The 21,436-nt window shown below is 39.2% G+C and overlaps 1 non-coding gene across 1 annotated transcript; it reads left to right on the top strand.

Moving 5' to 3' along the window:
• Positions 1–13,401: 13,401 nt before the first annotated feature.
• Positions 13,402–13,518, top strand: LOC131593658 (U5 spliceosomal RNA). Its single transcript, XR_009281048.1, has one exon. It is a non-coding gene; the product is annotated as a U5 spliceosomal RNA (small nuclear RNA).
• The last annotated feature ends 7,918 nt before the right edge of the window (positions 13,519–21,436 follow it).

Below are 21,436 nucleotides of genomic sequence, written 5' to 3' on the forward strand. Positions count from 1 at the left end.
TTTGAATGAATGATAAGGATGTTGAATGGGCTTTAACTTCATTTAAGAATTTGAATAGAACTTTCTCGTGAACGAAGTACGGAATAAACTTGAACTCATGGCGCACTTCGAAGAAGCCTTAACCCCAATTTTGCACCTCAAATGCCAAACGCCTTGTAATTGACACAACCATTGATCGAGGAAACACGCACAACCCTAATTTGATGGATGATGAACAAATGAACATTTGATCAGGACTTTAATCAATAAAACAAACCCCCTGACTTAATGATCTCGAAACAATGGAAGTTCATTAGTATTTTTCTGAATTTTTGGGCGACGAAATAAACGTCACTCCATAACTTATAGCACAATGAAGAGGGAAAATTTTGGGGTGCAACAGCTGCCCCTATTCAAACTTCTTGAACCTGACGAGTGAGAAACGAAAGTTTCGAACTGTCGAGGTGGAAGGAGATTGAATACCAGAATGAACTCGAAAATTTGCGCTCTTGATCAATAGAAGATTCCATCTTGCAATAAGAAGGAATATACCACCCCGCAGGCAGGGAGAAAAAACTTCAATTGACCTGGATAATAAATAAGCTCCAACTTGTAAAAAAGGAGGAACGGGCACCCACAGGCAGGGGAAACACTTCAAATGATCTGGGCATCAAGAGAAGGAACATCTCGACTGATCTGAGTATCAGACGTAGCAGATGTCTCCGAACTTGCATCGGGATAGATGTCTTAAGTCGATCTGGGAATCGAAGGAGATACATCGGTTGAATCGGACATCAACTGGTAATAGGCATCTCTGATCTGGGAATCATGATCTGGGAATCTGGGCAGACATCTCTTCTGATGCAATTAAATCATCAGGTAGATATTCCTACTAATCTGGGAATTAGCGGCTAGCTCCTTCGTAAGACCACGGGGATCCGGAGGCGGTTCCTTCAACTGAACTGGAAATCAGGATAGGAACAATATCTCTTCCGAACTGTGTACGTCGGGGAAAGAATGCCTTTAAACTGATCTGGACATGATGCCAGAAAATAAGTAGGACAATCTTCATCTGAAAGACAAAGTCGATCAGGTAAACATCTCCATCTGATCTGATGATATCAGTGGCTTGCTCCTTCGGAAGATCACGGGAGATCCGGAGGCGGTTCCTTCAACTAATCTGAAACGGGATATTAGGATAGGAACGGATGTCTCTTCCGAACTGTGTACGCCGGGTAAAGAAAACGTCTTCAACTAATGGTTAGGCATCAGGACTGGGCAGGCGAATTTCTTCTTCTGAACGAACTGAATCGTCAGGGAGTAGATATTTCCAACTGATCTGATGTATCAGAGGGCTTGCTCCTTCGTAAGATCTTGGGAGATCCAGAGGCGGTTCCTTCAACTGAGCTAGATATCAGGATAGGAACAAATATCTTCCACCGATCTGGGGGCATCGGGAATAGGAATGTCTTTGAACTGATCTGAACTATGCCAGAAAATAAGTAGAACAATCCTCTTCTGATTCAAAACATCAGGATAAGCGCCTGTAATGACTAGGCGAATATTGCTCTCTAGGGAGCATTTGAATCTGGATAACTTTCCTGCAGAAAGAAACAGATATGATATGATTTATGCATGATGCATGTATGAATGTGTACGAAATAACGTTTCCGATAAGGAAGACGCTACACGCTTAAAGAATGCAATGCAAATGATGCATGATTCGAACGTTGCTTGGGGAAACAACGGAGGAGCACTGAATTGCTGAAGAAGTCCTTGAGAGAGCACATGGAACTCTGCGGGGAGGACAAGACGAGTGACTAGAAGTCACAACAACGAGCTGGCAAAGATGGATCGAAAATCTGCTGGAGACGACCAAATTTGGATGCGAGCTCTGTTTGGGGAATAAATCCTGCTTGGGGATATGAACATCCCAATTAACTGCTTGGGGAATACCCTGGCAACTTCATAGGAGAAGCAAATTCTCGACATTCTGGGGATGTGGAGATAAGGGCAAGTCATGGAGATAACTCTGATGGGGAGTGACCGACTTGCTTGTGTAGGACGCATTCCGCTGGGGAAATCCTTGAAGGAAACAGATTCTGCTGAGGATGCAAGTGAATCTTTGCTGAGGAAAGAAACTCAATGGGGAAGATGAATACTTCTACACATCGATCTGTTAGGGATATGAGAAATCCGCTGGGGATAAGGAACTTAGCACAATAACCTCTTGTTAAGATCACTCCACTGGGGAATAAGATGACTCTCCTGGGGAAAACAGGTCAATCTGTTGGGGAGAGAAATGCTCTATTGGGGAAAATGAGGAATTCGGGCAAGGAACCTCATTAAGAGCTTGTTGGGGAATCAGATATCGTTCAATCATGATTCACCTGGGGAGAAGACATTCCACCGCAGGATAAGGCTTCTGAAGCATGGGAACTGCATTGGGATGTGCTTTGCCGAGGAGATGAGAATCTTAGAATAAAGAAAACCTCGTCTGAATGCACTCGACTGGGGAATGAGGATCTCTCGCTCATCTAGATACGCCGATGTGCTGACATGGTGTACTCGAAAGGATGTACCTGCGAGGTAAACAGATGAAAATGCCCCAGGATATAGCATGACGTCTTTAAGAGGTTCCTCACATGGAGGAGGATAGTGATGCTCACCCACAATGGGCAAATGCAAGAGCAAACAGATTGTCACACATATTGTCTCTGAAATTTTCCAAACAAGCAATGGATTCACGAGTTGGCAAGCAAGCAGTGATTAGAACGCCAAACAAGCATCGGCCGGAGCATCAAACAGACATTGATTTTCCGAGAGAACACCACCAGGAAGTGGACTTAAGGGGTCAAGCAAGTGTTAGCTTCAAAGAGACCAAACAGAAATTGGCTTTCATAGTGTTCTGCATATCCATATTGATTGTGAGGATGCCAACAAGTATTGGGCTTTCAGTATCTGATGAATGTTGAGGATGACAATCCTAAATTCTCGACGGTCTTCAAGTTCATAAGTTGTTTAGCTCACACCTGAACTTAAACTGAACACCTCCTAATGAGGATAAAATGTCAATGCATAGTGTCTTGCCCCAGTCTGTATGGACTTTGAAGAAATTCGTCTTGTAAGGACCTTCTAATATATGTTCATATCAAACTGACTTGCCCCAGTATCAAGAATTTTGGCACCATGCCCTGATCGACCAGTGTTGGAGTAGCTTCGACTGCACTTGGGTGAGTGCCCCTGATTACTCAACATTTTGAGAGATTCTTCGAATCTTGACCTGATTGCCTCAGATTGATTAAAAACTTACTCGATAGAGTATTCAAACGCTTTTGTGCCCCTGAGGGTGATCGGACTTTGAAATATTGCTGCCTTTGCTCAACGGAGTTCTGAAGACAACTTGCCCTTCGGGAGGAATAAAACTTTTCATCTGAAGTTCATTATGGAAACTTTCCTGATGTTAAGCACTTGTTCATATGCAAAGAATGTTTATTATGAGAAATATAATTCAAATGCAAAGTTCATGTTTGTCTTGAAGTTTAAAGAAACTTCTTTTTTTTTAAAAGGATGTCGTAACATCGATTTTTTTTAAAGAAAGATGGTGTGATACCAACTCAAGCGCTTAGCGGATCTCCTAGGAGTCAGCTTACCATATTCTCGTGTATAGTCTGCTTTCGAATTAACCCTGCTTCAATTAGGACTTTTAAGGGTTGTAACGTGGCCAGGTTCACGGTTTGAGAAAAAAGGATTTTTAGGCTCAAAATTTATTGGTGCCCACCCCCTTCGTGATGTTCTCCAATACTAAGTTCAGTTAACTCGATACGAGCATCCATCTTTCAAGAGGAGTTTGGAAATGATTGAGGAGTCAATGAGGTCTTTTGGACACGGCAATCACTTCACCTTTCGTTTTTGGTGTCTGATCACACGACTTTGCTCTTTTGGTGAGGATTCTTATTTTGTAATCCTTTTTTTTTTTGCTTTGCTTTTCTCTTTTTTTTTGTTTCCCTAACTTTTGCCTGGACAAATTCTTTTGAATTTTGATTTAGATGTCCAGCGGGATGCCCTAACTTTTGCCTAAGTCACTTGTTTTCAAGTTGTTGACTTAGCGGGCTTTCTTTTTTTTCTTTCATTCATTCTTTTCTTTTGAACAAGTCGTGTGATCCTGAATCTCTGATTTGTTGGAAGTGCATAGTGACTGCCTGAGTCATTGATTGATGAAGAATTACCATTGTGGTATCGTCATATTTTGACCTCCTGATGTGAGGGATAAACCACAGCGGCTTTGATGTTGGTCTCGACCTCCTGATGTGAGGGATAAATTTGATGTCTTGACCTCCTGAGGTGAGGGATAATTGTTGTGGATTTGACTTTCCTCAATCTGTTGAAAGATAGCCATTGTTGTATCCTTAGATGTGTGCTCCTGATGAATTTCAAACACTCGATCAGGTTAACTGAATACTACCCGCCCTTGGGTTAAAATAAGGGTTTTTTCCTGCATAGAAAAGAAACTCCTACTTCGAAGGCTCAGAGGGGTTAACGAAGGTTTCACTTCCTTATATCTCCAGTGTTTGGGAATTTGAAACAATGCCTGTACATCATCAACAGGGTTCTACTCAAAAGCATACCATTTGAGGTTCTTGGTATTATGTTCATCATTCTCCCTTTGGAGTTATCATGCTTTGTTAACAAGAGTTGAGTATCACAAAAAGCATATAAAAACATATATGAGCAAAAGCGAATGGATTTTTTTCAAGACAAACATATCCAATGCATTATGATTATAGTTCAAAAAACAAACAAGTTTTACATACAACAGTATTGAACAAAACAAGATAGCTTAAACATGAACATGCATGATGAATTAGGAATTGCCAATGTTGAGGAGATTCTCTCCGTATGGACTTATTGCTTCAGAAGATTCGTTGAGTCAAAGGAGAACTTCAACTCTGGCCTTCAGTTGCGAATGTGATAGTCTTTCAGTCAATCAGGTCTTGAACCTTGTCTTTGAACAGATGAAAATCCTCAATCAGATAACCAGGTGCCCCAGCATGAAAAAGATCCAGCGTTACGGAAGAACACTTCATATCACTTCCTGGAAGAAGATTTCGGCAAAGTCGTACAAGAGTTGCAAGTGTCCAGCTTTTAGGGATTTGAGTCGTGCCAGTGGTGCCCAAACTCAAGATACAAGGTGTCTTGCTTATCCCTCGGTTGGGAGCCCCAAATATAGCGACTAGAGTTTGTGAATGCTTTAGGGATTTGAGCTGCCAATGATGCGAACTCAAGAACACGGAGTCTTGCTTATCCCTCGGTCGGGAGCCCCAAATATAGTTGTTGAAACAGAAAACACCATCATGAATGTAGGAAACTTTATATTGCTATCAGCGAACAACAATAACCTCTGACGCTTGGCTATCAAAGTCATTACTTGGAACACACAAGAGCTATTGTGAAGGAAACCTCTGGCAGTACCAATTGCAAGCGATTCTCATGAGTTACTCCTCGAGGAAGAACAAACATTCTACTTGCAGCAGATGAAATGGGATTAACCAGTAGAAACCATTATGAATAAACTTGAACATCTCTACATCGAACAAGTCCTGGACTCTTTGTACCTCAACACCTTGTAAGGCTTGAAATTATGATCAAGTGCCCCGAGAATGAAAATCACCGAGTATTATCATCAAAACCATGAGAGTTATCTGTGGTGAGAAACACCCAAAGAATGAATCTTAACCAACTAAAATTCCAACTAGCATGGAAACAAATGAACATAATGCATTAGGATTACATTAACTTGCTTCTTGTACTCTTTCTGTCTCTGCTTGACAAGCAAAGGTTGCTGAAAAGGAGACTCCAAGAGGAGGAGGTGACTTGGGATATGAAGCTGAACCTTGAGAATGAGAGGTGTCTCTGCATATCACTCTCGATTACTTCCTGGAAGAAGATTCTGGCGAAGTCACACGCAACTTGTCAGTGCTTTAGGGATTCGAGCAATGCGAATGGTGCAATGCTCAAGATAGACAATGTCTTGCTTATCCCTCGTGCGGGAGCCCCAAGCAACTTCAAAGACTTGTAGATCCAACATCACGACCAGGTGCCCCAGAATAGAACTCACACCTAGTGTCATCATCATCAAGCAAAGAATATGTAGACATCCCCACAGTACAGAGCTTAACCAATTGCAAATAAAGCAAGCATGAAAGCAAATGAGCATAAGACACGTCTTCATAGATAATCCCAACTGAGCTTTCCTCTTGGTCACCCCACAAAGTTGTTCCATGACCCATCTTTGAGCACTCAACAAGAACAAATCAAGTCTCTGAATCTGGTGAGAGTACCAAGTCTGAATAAGAGATCCTCGACCCTGAACACCTGTTATGCATTAAATGTATGAGATGCATGATATGAATGCAATGCCATGTTCATTCGATTTCCAAGGAATCCTCGTGTTTTGATTTTTTTGAAAGCAAGAGATGGAAAAGCTCGGCACGAGACTTAAAGATATGATTCCTCGGAAATGAAAGGGACATGTATGCTATTTATTTTTTGTACATCATTTTTCAAAAGTAAATATGCAATGATGCAAAACGATGGGAACCACAATACTGGATATAGTTGCACTGCTGCAAAATCACACTGCTGCTCAGATTCAAAGGTTCGGCGTAGTTTCAGAACACCAAGGACCAATTAACCATTGATAGAACCACTCCTGTTGTACCACGTCTGAATAGAACCAAAATTAACGGGATCAAAGCTCCGCCGTCGTTTCAGAATACCAAAATATCGGGCACAATGAGAACAGACCAAATAAAGGTCCGACCTCAACTCTGAAGAAGCAAATGGTATGTAGGAGCCAAGGTTTCCTGTCCCATCCCAAACCTCACAGGTAGGAATCCTAAACACACACAAGATGTCCCTAATGGTCGCCAGGAATTTCGAACAAACAATGAGAGCGTCTGCCTACGGCAATAAGCATGCCGGACAGAGATCGCCTCACCGAGTCCTCTCCTGGTTGTGGTGTGCTATGCTAACTCTACGTGCCAAGCGCCACGAGAGCCAACATAACTATCCACGCTAATCTAAGTGTATACTTGGTCTGGGTAATGGACCTTTTACCTCACAATAACATCCCGCCCGCCAAGAAAAACAACCAGCCAGCACAGCAGTATATCCAGAATATGGAAAGCGGTAAACACATAGATGCAAATGCATGCAAGCAGTATATACAAATGATGCGAGTAATAAACACACAAACAACCACAGAAGAGAAAGCGGTAAACACATAAATGCAAATGCATGCAAGCAGTATATACAATGATGATAACCGTAAACACACAAACACCCACAGAAAGGAAATCAAGCAAGAACTAGGAACGACACTCGGATACTCCCCAGTGAAGTCGCCAGCTGAAGCAACTGGAAAACTCATCGAAACAAATACAATGAAGTCGCCATCGAACATCTATTTATCCTACAATAAGGAATGGAAAATATCGAAGAAAACCAAATAACAAGCAACGGTCTCAGAGAAAGGGTAAGGGTGTCTGTTACGTGAGGGGAAGGTATTAGCACCCCTCACGTCTGTGGTACTCCACAGGATCCATTCTTGCTAGTTTCTAATCTAAGGGTGTGTGTGTGTGTGTGTGTAACATGCTATGTGCTAAGGAAAACATGCAATGGAAGATATACAGATAACAAGAAACATGCAAACAACAAGTAGACAAGATAAGAGACAAAGTCGAACAAAATAAAGAAAAAGAGAAAAGTCCGCTCGCTAGGGTGTTCGTACCCTGTGCCTACGTACCTCCAATGTGCAATGGAGAAATCAGAGCGCCGTAGTTCGGCCCAAAAGTTTCTGTTTCTATCTCGATTCGCGTCTCCTAGAGAAACGGAACCGAGCACCCTAAGGGAGCATGCAAACAAGGAGCGTCACAAAGATCCTAGCAAACATGGCATGTGAACAGACATCACAGATAAGAACATGCGAACAGGCATCGCAAACAGAAAACAAACGCATAACAGGCATACACGAATGTGAGTGTGTGAACAGGCATCACAAGTGATAACGCGAACAGGCATCGCAAACAACATGTAACAGGCATACATGTGCAAGTGTGTGAACAAGCATCACAAAGATATCATACGAACAGGCATCGCAAATAAGAAGATAGTGAACAAGCATCACAAAGATATCATACGAACAGGCATCGCAGATAAGAAGATAGTAAACAAGCATCACATCCATATGGCATACAATCGAGCTCCGCTCGAGAAACAAACAAACTACCGAAGTGGTAATCAATGCAAATGCAACACACAAACGAGCTTGGCTCGTAAAGCAAGCAAACTACCGAAGTAGTGACCTGGGAACTAGGGAGACGTTCTAGCTAACGGGGAAAGTCCTCCGAAGCCACCGTCCACGGGGAAAGTCCTCCGAGACGGGTGAACAAGACGATAACGGGAAATAAACGTTCTAGCTAACGGGGAAAGTCCTCCGAAGCCACCGTCCACGGGGAAAGTCCTCCGAGACAGATGAACAAGACAATAACTGGAAATAAACGTTCTAGCTAACGGGGAAAGTCCTCCGAAGCCACCGTCCACGGGGAAAGTCCTCCGAGACGGTTGAACAAGACAATAACTGGAAATAAACGTTCTAGCTAACGGGGAAAGTCCTCCGAAGCCACCGTCCACGGGGAAAGTCCTCCGAGACGGTTGAACAAGATAATAACTAGAAATAAACGTTCTAGCTAACGGGGAAAGTCCTCCGAAGCTACCGTCCACGGGGAAAGTCCTCCGAGACGGGTGAACAAGGCAATAACTGGAAATAGACTGAAAGCAGTAAACAAACAAAAACAGAGCCTCTTTCGAGGGCTTGGCCAGATGAATGCCTAGGTCCTACTTCTCATGGCAAATATGATGCTGCATGCCTACCCTACTTCTCATGGCAAGGTATGGTGCGCGAAAGAGTAAAAAGGACAAAGGGGATACCGAGCGGATAGCAAATCCGCAGTGAGCTAGCAACGCAAGCAGAACTAAGAAACTTCACGTAATCTAACATCCAGCAGAGCCAGGAGTCCAGCATAAGCGTCAAAGCGATGCAGTGTGAAAATAAATCACAACCACTATGTGGTGCGTATCAGACACAACCACACAAGCTACCTGCGAGAAACACAATCCAGACAATACGAGAATATACATCTCAATGGATGAGAGATCAGGAATAAGTTTGTGTCCCACAAATAAAGTGGAACACAACGCAATCGATTCGCAATCGAACTCTCTCAAAGTACCTTGCACAAGCTAGCACACTTATTAGAAATAACAAGGAAATGCGAACAAAGTCGCTTAATCAGATTATGAAACAAAATAGAGGTAAAATTCTAATTAAATTCTAAGAACAAAATCTAACAAGAATATTATTTTTCATGGCATTTTTATCTAAAACAATAGAACAAAACTGTGTACAAAATATTAAATCTAACACGAAAAATAGTACATGTTTTTATTTATTATCGATTTTATCATGCAAAAACTAGCAACAAAATATTCGATTTTTATGTTTTTATTACATGAAAGAAATAGGAAACAAAACTAGTTAAAACAACTAATCTAATGGAGAAAAATATGTACACAGGGGGGTTTAATGTGAAATTGATGGTGTAAGAAAAGTGAAGGGCGCAGAGCCCACTGGTTATGGCCCAAAGTTGTTTTTGTTATAGTTTTCTTTTTGGATTTTTACTAACACAAACAAAAAAAAGAAAAGGAAATACGATTGGGCTTAGGGAGGTGTAGGAAACAGATTCGGTCCAATGTGATATTTTTGGTTTTCAGTTTTCAATAAAACGGGGTGTGGGCTCAAAGGAGATGTATGGCGCTAGCAATTCAGTGGATTGAGCCCAAGTTCAAGATTATGACCATCAGATTCTACACACTTACTCCTAATTAATCAAATCCTAGGCTAATAGCATATTTACATCATGTAATCCAGATTTATGAATCAATTAACACTATATCATCATCAATATCAATTAATCTACATGATTATTAAAAATTAAAAGAGGAAAGGGATTAGGTTTACGCTGAAATGTGGCTATTGGAGTCTTCTTCTTCTCAGACAAACATCGACGGTGCCTCCCTCTCCTTGCGACGGCGACGGTGAATCTCTCTTCTCCGATTCTCACTCATCGCAACAGCGGCGCTCTCAACCAACTCTCTTCTCCGGTCTCGATTTCTCAAAATCTCTCCGATTCGCTTCTCTCGTTCAACACGCAAATCATTGAAACTATGGCGTGGTGAATGATGATGATGTCATGAGCGAAGTTGCAGATGCGTTTCGCGGTGAAGAGAAGCTTTGATCTGTGCTGATGATCCGAAGTGATTTTGTGGAAGCGTAATGAAGGTGTGGCTCGGTGTTGTTGTTGTTCGCGATGACGACGAAGATTGCTTCAGTTTGAGATTCAGGTACACGTGCGATTTCTAGCTCTCGAACTCCGCTCTCCTTTCCTCGTCTCAGTTTCTCTCCATTCACGATTCCACGATGTGATGAAGATGAATTGATGATGATTATGCAGCGATGATTATGGTGAAGAAGGATGAACGGTTCTAAAGATGCGTTGAAGATTGTTGATGGATCTTTTTCCCGAATTGACGATGAAGAGTGATTTGAGATTGATGAAGCGTGAAGAAGACCTTCGAAGAGTTTGTTGGTGATGATGATTCGGTTCAGATGTGGTTCGATTCAAGAATCAGAAGTTTGTTCATTGAAGTTTGTTTGAGAATTTTTCTGTTGAAATTGAAGAGTGAATTCGAGAGATATTGAAGATGATTATCGTGAAGAGTTCTTCAAGATTGGGGAAGATTGAAGATGATTCAGAGAGAGCGAGGTAAAAGTTTGTTACAAGTTTTTGGAATTCTGTTATCTCCTTTTTTTATCCATTTTGCTCTCGATTTTCTTTTTCTCTTTTCTGTTATGATTTCCCCCCTCTGCTGTGTTGGTTTTTTCTTCTTATTCCCCTGTGAACCGGTTTTTGTTGTTAGCAAAAAATAGTGAACCGTGGCCTGGTATTTTCAGTTTTATTTGATGCAGGATTTTATGAATGTCTGAGAGCAGGGTCCTCACTGGTTTTGGTTCAAGGTTTGAGTGTTTTTATTGAACCGGCTTTATGCAGGCGCAGGACTAGCTTATTGGATGAAGCAAAAATGGTTTGATGTTGATGAGTACAGGGCTCTTTTTTCACACTGCAGTTTCTCTCTACTGATGTATGATGACGGTTTTGATGGAGCATGAAGGGCAAATCCCCCTTTTTTTTAATGATTTTTGTAACTGGTTTAGTGGGCTTTTTGGTGTATTTGAATTTTTTTTGTAATGAATTTTGTAAAAATGGATTTGTAATGGGCTTGGCTTTTAAGAATGGTGTAATGTATTGGACATTTGAATGTAATATTTGGATATTTGAATGAATGATAAGGATGTTGAATGGGCTTTAACTTCATTTAAGAATTTGAATAGAACTTTCTCGTGAACGAAGTACGGAATAAACTTGAACTCATGGCGCACTTCGAAGAAGCCTTAACCCCAATTTTGCACCTCAAATGCCAAACGCCTTGTAATTGACACAACCATTGATCGAGGAAACACGCACAACCCTAATTTGATGGATGATGAACAAATGAACATTTGATCAGGACTTTAATCAATAAAACAAACCCCCTGACTTAATGATCTCGAAACAATGGAAGTTCATTAGTATTTTTCTGAATTTTTGGGCGACGAAATAAACGTCACTCCATAACTTATAGCACAATGAAGAGGGAAAATTTTGGGGTGCAACACACCCCATCAAGAATTTGCGTGCCAGGAACAAAAGTTGATTGAGAAGAAGAGATTAAATTCTTTAATACCTTAGACACAATTTTATATAAACACCCATTCAGACAAATTGGACGATATTCATTGAGACCCTGAGGATTGGAATTTTTTGGAACCAAAGCTATAAAAGAAGCTGAAATAGCCTTAGGTAGAGAGGTTGACTTATGAAACTCTAGAATAAACTTAAATAATAAACTCGAGGTTGAAGCCATCGGGACCCGGACTTTTGTCCCCATTCGATTCCCACACCGCAAGCCTAACCTCCTCCATTGAAAATTCTGCTTCTAAAAAGTTTCTATCCTCCTCTGACAATCTTTAAAAACCTTCATTATTCAGCACAATTCTTACTTCCAACGGCTCCTTAAACCTACCCTCAAAAGCTTTCAGCACTTCATTTCGCACACCACTCACTTCCTCGATTAACATTCCATCCTCTCCATGAACAACCACAATATTATTCCTCCTCCTTCTGTCTTTTATAACGTGATGAAAATACTTTGTATTTAGATCTCCCTCTTTAAGCCACTTTTGTCTTAACAAACTTTCTTTAAGACGGAGATGTTTCCATAAAACATCATTTGCCTCAGCACACCCCGAATTGTCATTTTTGTATTAATTTGTTAAATATTATACTTGTCCAAGAAGTATATTATAACATTTATTCTCAAAAGTGTTACTACTAAACTTGTCAAAATTATACTATAAAATTTGTTTATTGATTCATGCGAAAAGGAAAATTTCTATTAGCGAACAAATATATTTGTTTTTAATGGATGAGGTGAGCCTTATATTTTAAATTTAATTGTAGATGATAGTAGTAGTTGTAATTAACATGAAATAAAATAGAGGAGTATGGTTAAATATGTTAGTAAATTGAGATGAAGCAATGGAAATGAGAATTGGTTAAAAATTGAGTTGAAGCAATGGAAATGAGGATGAGAAGCGTAATATTCCACTGGATGAGAAGGAAAATAAATGTTTACATTCAAAAGTAAGCAAAGTAATGGAAGTTGAAGAAATATGATAGGCCATATATATGATGGCTTAAGTTTGAAAAGAAAAGCACAAAGCAAATGAGTATCCAAAAGCCTGTCTCGATGACAATGGAGTTTCCCTAAAGAAGAAAGTATATATACCAAGCATTCACACAACAAGTGATGATACTATGCAGGCAGTTTCAATGATGCAGAGGTTATGTAATTATATAGTTAGGGAGGATGATAATGTTGATGCAAAAATGGTTTGTTCATTTTATTAGAGATAGTGGTATATTGATTGTCATGAATTGACGTTAATTAGTTCCACTGTGAATGAATGGTTTTAAAATTCTTGTATGACTCATGAAATATATACTAAAATCTAGTCTTTGTAGTGCTTTGAATAACGAAATTAAAAATGATGAATTGTGACGACAGGCTATTTGTATTTTGTAGAGTTATTGTGTTGTGTGCCTTTGTTCTGTGTTTGGGTTCCACATCGGCTGGTGTAGTAAATAAAGCAAGCTGGTGATATTATAAAACGAAACAACTTTCATGTGATGAGATTCACGGAGCCATGTGATAAGTACAAAGCGAACTATTCTTTCGCCTTTTACTAAAGAATACCGTGTACTTTTCACTAACAGTGGCATACGATAATTTTTGAATGAGTTCTCTTAATTGAGAGCTCTGCAATTATAGTTTAATATTTTTAATTATATAGTAACATTAGTTGGGTTCTCGTGTCACATATATTTTTAATTTTCTCATTAATGTTCATAATTGAAATAATAATTACCTATCGAGTATCTATAAACAGTGATGTTTTTCATTATGCCGTTTCTCACCAATTTATAATCGTTTTTTCAATTATTAATAAAAACAGTTCTATGTTATAAAACAATTTCAAAAACTAGTTTTATTTATTTATTCTTTAGTTTCATATTCCATTTATCTCATCAATATTTTGCTCAAATTAAAACTATGCTTTATAAAACTTTTATTTCACACGTGCAAAAAGAAATCACAATGCTATATGTAAGGTTGGAAAACTAACTTTTTTTCACTATCTTATTCAAAGTTTGCAATTTTTCTATGCAAAACATTTTGATAGAGATAATTTGTAATTTTTCCGTTCAAATATTTTGCTTTTGTGAGAGCATAATTTTTCTGTTAAAAACTTGTAGTTGAAAGGGCTTTGAATTTTTCGTCCAGTAACTTTACTTGAATGCATTTGTAATTTTTTTTGTCAAGAAATTGTAGTTTGTTGTTGTTCATTATGCTACGAAGAACTGCAAAAATTAAAAATCGATGAAAAAATTTGAGACCCCTTAGTCGTGCCAACGATTTTTTGCGTAAAACACTAACCCTCCAGAATTTAACAAGACTCTTCTCGGTATGCCGATGATAGATAACTTGCAAGATAAATATTTGAGATTTTAACATAAATTTGTTTTATAATAAATTACAAGTTAAAATAGCCTCTCTTTTATGTTTTATGTGCGAGACTTTTTCTTTCTTTTTTTTTCATATGTCAAAGTTTTTCTCTCTTTTTTTTGCTTTCTATGTTAGTAAGATCCAAATTGATTTTTAAAAATTACAAAATCTATAAATCTTTTCCTTCCTTTTCCATTAATTCTAAGATTCATGGATCCTCTCGCAACGAAGAGTAAAGTCATCCTAAACGCAATAAGTATCTCTGTGAAGATGAAGGCGGCTCAGATCACCATCAACTCAAATTGCAAAAGTCTTGTGGAAAGCATCATTGTGAGTTAGAAGGAAAATGATTTCAAAAGGCGAAACAGAATGTGGATTGACGAAATAATGGGGCTGTGGTTAACATGCATAGTGAGAGGAACGATGCGTCGTGGAAGGAGACAGTCAACGAGGATAATACCCACATGAGAGTTCAACCGAAGAAGACCTGTTAAACTGAGTATTAGACCATTAACCATATCCCCATAGCCCATAATGGTGAAGCCCATATGTCGGGCTAAAGCCCATCCCGGGCTGCCACGTTGAGTAATAAATTGGTCTCTTTGTTTAAATATATGCCTTTTAATTTATCATATCCTAATTCAATTTTCAAAGGCACAATTACAACGGTATGTACAATAATAAAAAGAATGAATTATTTAGTCCAAATAAATTCATTTGATTTCTTAATGTCGTTAAAAATGATTAAATAGATTAAATGAAATTTTAATTTTGTTTAAATACTATTCAAAAAATAATTTGATAATGATTAATTAATGATATTTAAAAGAACTAAATAAAATGTAACTTCTTTGTCAAAAGAATTTAGAATAATAATAATCATAAAAAATTTAAATATTTAATAACTACAACAATCGCCAACATATATAAAAACAACTTCTGACATTTGTACTATGATATACAAAGTGAGTGAATATGTTTAGGTTTTTTTCTCAATTCGGGGTTTCATAAGAGGATAATGGTTCCTTACAAATATCCTCACCTTCTCAAGGTTAACTTCCTTTTTTGGCACTAGGTTTGTAATTTTTTCGGTTCAAAAATTGCACTTGCGAGAAATACTTGTAGTTGAGAAGACTTGGAATTATTTTGTCCAATAATTGTACTTGAATGAGTTTGCAAATTTTTGTTAAAAAAATTTAGTCAATTACTATTGACTATGCAACAAAAATCTGCAAAGTTAAAAATCGGTAAAATAATTTTAGACGCCCTGATACACAGAACCCGCAAGATAAAATTGCCTCTCTTTTTGAGAATTTCTCACTACATCCCATGGATCTCTCACCCACCTGCAAATTGGCAAAATTGCCTTCCAGCTTCCGCAGATGCATCTCCGGAAGCACATTTTTTTGCTTAACGTTATTTTGTTCCGTAGATGCATCTACATAGATGCACATACGGAAGATTTCGTAGATGCATCTACGTAAATGCACATACAGAAGATTTTATAGATGCATCTACATAGATGCACATACGGAAGATTCCATAGATGGATGTACATAAGCATTTGACGTTAAACTCACGCCAGACCCTTCCCCTCCCTCATGCTTCACTTTTCTCTTCTTAAATTCATTCTCTCTCAACTACTCAACTCCAAAAACAAGCTTCCCCAATAATGCATTTCTTTCTCCCGAGTTCGCCCGACATTGTCAACATTAACTATCAACACATCCCATCAATTTCAAAACTCTATTTAATCGGTAACTTTTCAACTTTTGAGTTATTTTAGAGTATTTGTAAAATCGGGTTAGAATTCGATATTTAGGTGTAGAAATGATTGGATAGTTATAGAAATATGTTTTAGAGACAATGTAGGTGTTGTTTGATCTGTTAAATGGATGATCAAGCCACAAAATGAAGTTTTTGAGTGATTGAACAGTGGTCTTACACCATTGTTGAGTTTCTGAGTTTCAGAACCTTCCGTAGATGCATCTACGGAAGAGATAGCTGTTAGGGCATTCCGTAGGTGCATCTACGGAAGCACCATAGTTTTTTGAAACTAAGGTACTTCCGTAGATGCATCTACAAAGAGTATTTTTTTTCTTTTCTTGTTTATTTATAAATACATAGTATCTAACTCGATGTTATTTGTATCACAATGCAAACATTATGGCTCATGGCCCGGATAGAGATATACATGGGAGGACTGCACAACATACATCCGTGCGGTGTGAACGGGTGTGTGTAGTATCTCAGGTCACTGATGGAGCTGTCATTGCCGCAGATGCACGTGCACCTGATACACCTGCTCCAGTTGGGCCTTATCCATCTGTCCCACTTGAGGGGCTTTCTATGTCCGTTCCACTTGAGGGGCCTTCCCCATATACTACTACACCACGAAGGCCTTGGGATGATGCTGAGGGTTCCTCACAAATGCCTCCCCCCCGCAGACATCGTCGGGGCAGTTCTTCTACTTCCACTCTTGTGCCTGTGATGGCCAATGCAGGACCTACCGTGCCACCTCTAGAGCTACGCGAGGATGATCCGATGCCAGAGCCTGTCTGGTACCCGGGGGTCCCATAGACGCATCCCTGTTGACAAGGTATGCAGATCATGCAGCCATGCATATCTGGGAGGGTGCGATAAATTTTCTTTGGTTATTACTTATTTCTTTTTTTTTCTTCAGTTTCTGAATTTGCTTATTAATAACCGTTTTTTTAAATAAACTTCAGGAGAGGGATCCCCAGAGGTTCTACAACCACGGCCGAAAGATTTCTGATTTCGCGCAGCCTAACCAGCCGTGTTTCCAAGATGTACTAGCATCTTCTAGCCTGAGAGACCTCAGTCAGGTGGGCTACGCGATGATACATAATGGGATGCTGATGGCATTTACGGAGAGATGGCATCCGGAGACTTCCTTATTTCATCTTCCTCACTGTGAGATTACCATCACTCTTGATGATGTGACATGCCTCCCGCATCTACCTATCAGGGATATCCTCCTTGGTCACGGTAGGATGACGAAAGAGGAAGCGATGGAGATGTTGATTGCTTAGCTGGGGACTGATCTTGATGACGTGCTAGAGGAGGTGGAGAGGACTCGCGGGGCCCATGTCAGGTTTGACTTCATGCAGCAGAGATATGATGTCGAGCTTCTTGCGGCAGCGGAGGCTGTTGGTGACGAGGTATAGGCGAATATACACAGAGAGCGGGCGTTGAGATGTTACTTCCTATATTTGATAGGCACTCAGCTCTTTACAGACACGAGCTCGTCGTACACATACATCGTCTATCTGGCGTACTTATCATATACAACACATATTCATGAGTACAACAGGGGAGCGGATGTACTGGTGTACAACTATATAGACTCGGAGAGGGATGCCTATGGAAGGCAAGAATAGTGGCAGACAACTGTACCTTTTTGGCAGTAACAATCGTATACCCTTCTACTTATTATATATTTGTGATAGTACATTAAAAGAACCGTGTTTTTTTTCAGGCCTAGATACTACAGCGCTTCCCAAACATTATTGGATGGAAAGAGGTGCCTACCTACACTGAGCTCATTTCGCGTGCCAATGCATTCAGCCCCCGCAGAGGGAACCAGGTGCGGACTTGATCGCATGGATTTCGAGGACGTACATTATGACTGCTATGCTGAGCACCGTGAGACGATTCCGTTTGATGAGATAGCACTATATTCTAGATGGTTGGCCGCTAGATCGACCATTATTGTACGTTATCTTCCGGAGCGCGTCATGCGTCAGTTTGGCTACGCATAGACGATACCTCGCGACCCTACTGTCTCCGCTCCTATCGCCATGACCCGTCGGCAGTTAGATGAGGTCTTTGCAGACTGGGAGCATGACATGGTTCGTGAGGATGCTCGGGCGACGAGAGTAGAGAGCGACTAGAGTTGCGTCGAGGGGTACATCACTTGGTACTACAGAGTGTCACACCCGTACATGCTTCCCGCTGCACCTAGAGATTCGCCCAGACAAGTCCACGAGGAGATTCTGCAGATTTATCAGGCTGAGTTGGATCACACTCAGGATCTTCTTCCTCGGTGTGACGGTGTCGTCAGATAACTGACACGGGTCTGAGAGCCATTGCAGATGGTTTATTCCTTGTGGTGGATGTTATAACTATGCTGGCAGAGGAGGCATTTCTGTACCGTAGACATCGTACCAGGACTGGTGGAGCACTTGACGCTAGTGGCAGAGCCAGCAGAGGGCGTGGTGGACGCAGAGGCGGGGCCAGTGGCAGAAGAGATGCGCGGGATGATGTCCGGCACACACAATAGTGATGCCTGTGGTTTTTTTATATCTGTATTTCTATTTCATTTATTTATGTTACTTTGATGTATTCGATATTATGACCGACATTATTTGTACGATGTTTTGTTTGGTCTACCATTTACTATTGCCTTTAAAATGCATTGCTTTAATTTTACATTTTTGTAATAAAAATTAAGTTTTAGAGTTGAATGAACGTCATTTGAAAATATAGCAGACTGTTACGTATGTACATCTACGAACACTCTGTTTTCAACACGTTTCTTTGATGCATCTACGAAAGGATTGCTGAAATGAAATAAGTTGATTTTAACTATACAATATTATGTTTTTAACGCTTCTGTAGATGCATATACGGAACGAAACAAATTATTTTTTAAAAAAATGGTGCATCCGGATGTGCATCTACGGAAGCAGGGGACAAAATTAAAAATTCACGTGGTGGCTAAGAGATCCATAAGGTGTATTGAGAATTTTATTTTTTTTTGCTTTATGAGACTTTTTATTTCCCTTTCTGTATGTCAACGTTTTTCTCTTCTTTTTGTTTTATATGCCAGTAAGATTAAACATGATTTTTAAATAATAAAAAATTAATAAATAAAATTTTGATTTCAAAAACACAATTTTAACAATATGTATAATAATAAAAATAATGGATTATTTACTTAAAATAAATTTATTTAATTTGTCATTAAAAGTTATTAAAGAGATTAAATGAAATTTTGATTTTGTTTATTAGTCAAAATAATATTTTAGTAATGATTAATTAATGAGATTTAAAATAAATAAATAAAATATAATTGATCTATCAAAAAATATTTTAAATAAGAATAATGATAATTTTTAAATAAATAATAACTACAACAGTCCCCATATATATAAAATAATTAAAATATATATATAAGAATTTCCGAATTAACATTGTGTTTGGATTGGCGGTGTAGAGAATTGATTCTAGCAGAATTGAGTTTGGTAGAATTGATTCTAGCAGAATTGAGTTTAGCATAATTGATTTATGTTTGGATAAAATTATGTAAAAGTGAGTTAAACAATATATTTCAGTGTAAAAATCACACATAATCACTTCTGGAGGCAGAAGCTACAAATTGTAGCTTCAAGTAGAATCAATTCTGGAGGCAGAATCAATTCTACTTCTGTCTAACCAAACATATCAAAATCACCCAAAATCAATTCTACACATCTAAAATTGCTTTTGGCCATTCCAAAAGTTAATCCAAACATGCACGTAATTTATTAAACTAGTGTAGCAAGCTATATGAACCAATATTAGAATGATAAAACTTAACATACAGTGATATTGATGTAGTAAGATATATGAACCAATACTTAGTATATGTTAGAGGTCTACCGCTCGCATCACACTTCACACCCCATAGTTCTTGTTGTTGGCGCTCTGGTGCACTATTAGGCCGTGTGTGTGCCTGGTTTTTTTTATTAGTGCTCTAGAGATTTCGCTAAGATCTCATATAAGCAACACCACTTGAAACTCATGTAAGTGATCTCATCAAATGTATGTTGTAAAGCATACACCACCCATAAGGAATATGAAATTCATTAAAAGCTACAAAGCCTATCCTCTCTTTAATGTAGTTTCTAGCATTTTCTCATTCACACTATAAGAAAGAGACGAAAGAAAAATTACTTAATTAGTTTTTTATGCTAGAAACAAATAAGTAACTTGTTATTACCCATATGAACGTTCTTCATGGGATCTTCTATTCCAAAGGTTGGATTCTCATCACTAGTTAATTTCAATTAGCTTAAGTCCCATTCACCTTGATGTGTCACAAATTACTTTTCTCCTCGGGGGCTTTGTTAAAGGGTCACCTAACTTGACTATTGACTTCACATAATCGATTGATATTATTCCATCTTTTAGCAATTGCTCTACTACATTATGTCTCAGTTGAATATGTTTGTTTTTACCATTAAACGATTTGTTTTTTGTAAAGGTTATCACCAATTGACAATCACAATGCAACGACACTGATGGAGTTGGTTTTATTCTTAAAATAATATTAGCCAAGAGGTTTGTTAACCACTCAACTTCACTACTAGCCAATTCTAGAGCTATGAATTCTGATTCTATAGTTGATCTAGCTATAATGGATCATTTGACTGATCTCCATACAATTATACCTCCACCGAGTTTAAACACATAACCACTAGTAGATTCTGTCTCATCTGAGTCATATATCCAATTAGCATCGCAATATCCTTCTAATATAGCGGGAAATACACTATACTTAATACCATAGTTCATGACACCTCTCAAATATTTGGAAACTCTAGAAAGTGCCTCTCAGTGATCATAGATAGGGTTATGTGTGTGTGTGTGTGTGTGTGTGTATATATATATATATATATATATATATATATGATCGTACCTGATCAGAAGAATCGTCAAGGCCTGCTCGGATGCTGGTCTTCGTAGAGTGAGAGGGGGGGTGTACCTGCAAGGTACTCCGATGCCAAAGTGAGTAGATGAGCAAAGGAGAGCAAGTACTAGCTAAGGTTAGAAGAGAATTGAATACCTGACCCTCTGGTTAAAGAGGGTATTTATAGCCCCCAGCGCTGGGCCATGATCTCGCTATTGGGTTGGATTCCCAAGCCCAAATAGGAGACTGCCAGGTTTCCTGAGCGGAAATATCGGAGGTGCGTGTATGCCCTCTGTCCTGGTTAACCGCTCCGAAGTTCAAGGGAGGACGCGGTCTTTTAGGAGCCACGCGGGGTCCGTACTACTCGGAGGGTTGGGTATGAAGGAGCCCTGCGCGGAGCAGGGTCCTCGGCAGTGAGCAACGCTCGGGAGTAACGCCGTATCCGAGCGTCTACTTGCACGGGGAACGTGTGATCTT

This window comes from Vicia villosa, linkage group LG3 (assembly GCF_029867415.1).
Source record: "Vicia villosa cultivar HV-30 ecotype Madison, WI linkage group LG3, Vvil1.0, whole genome shotgun sequence".
In the NCBI taxonomy this organism is placed as follows: Eukaryota; Viridiplantae; Streptophyta; class Magnoliopsida; order Fabales; family Fabaceae; genus Vicia; species Vicia villosa.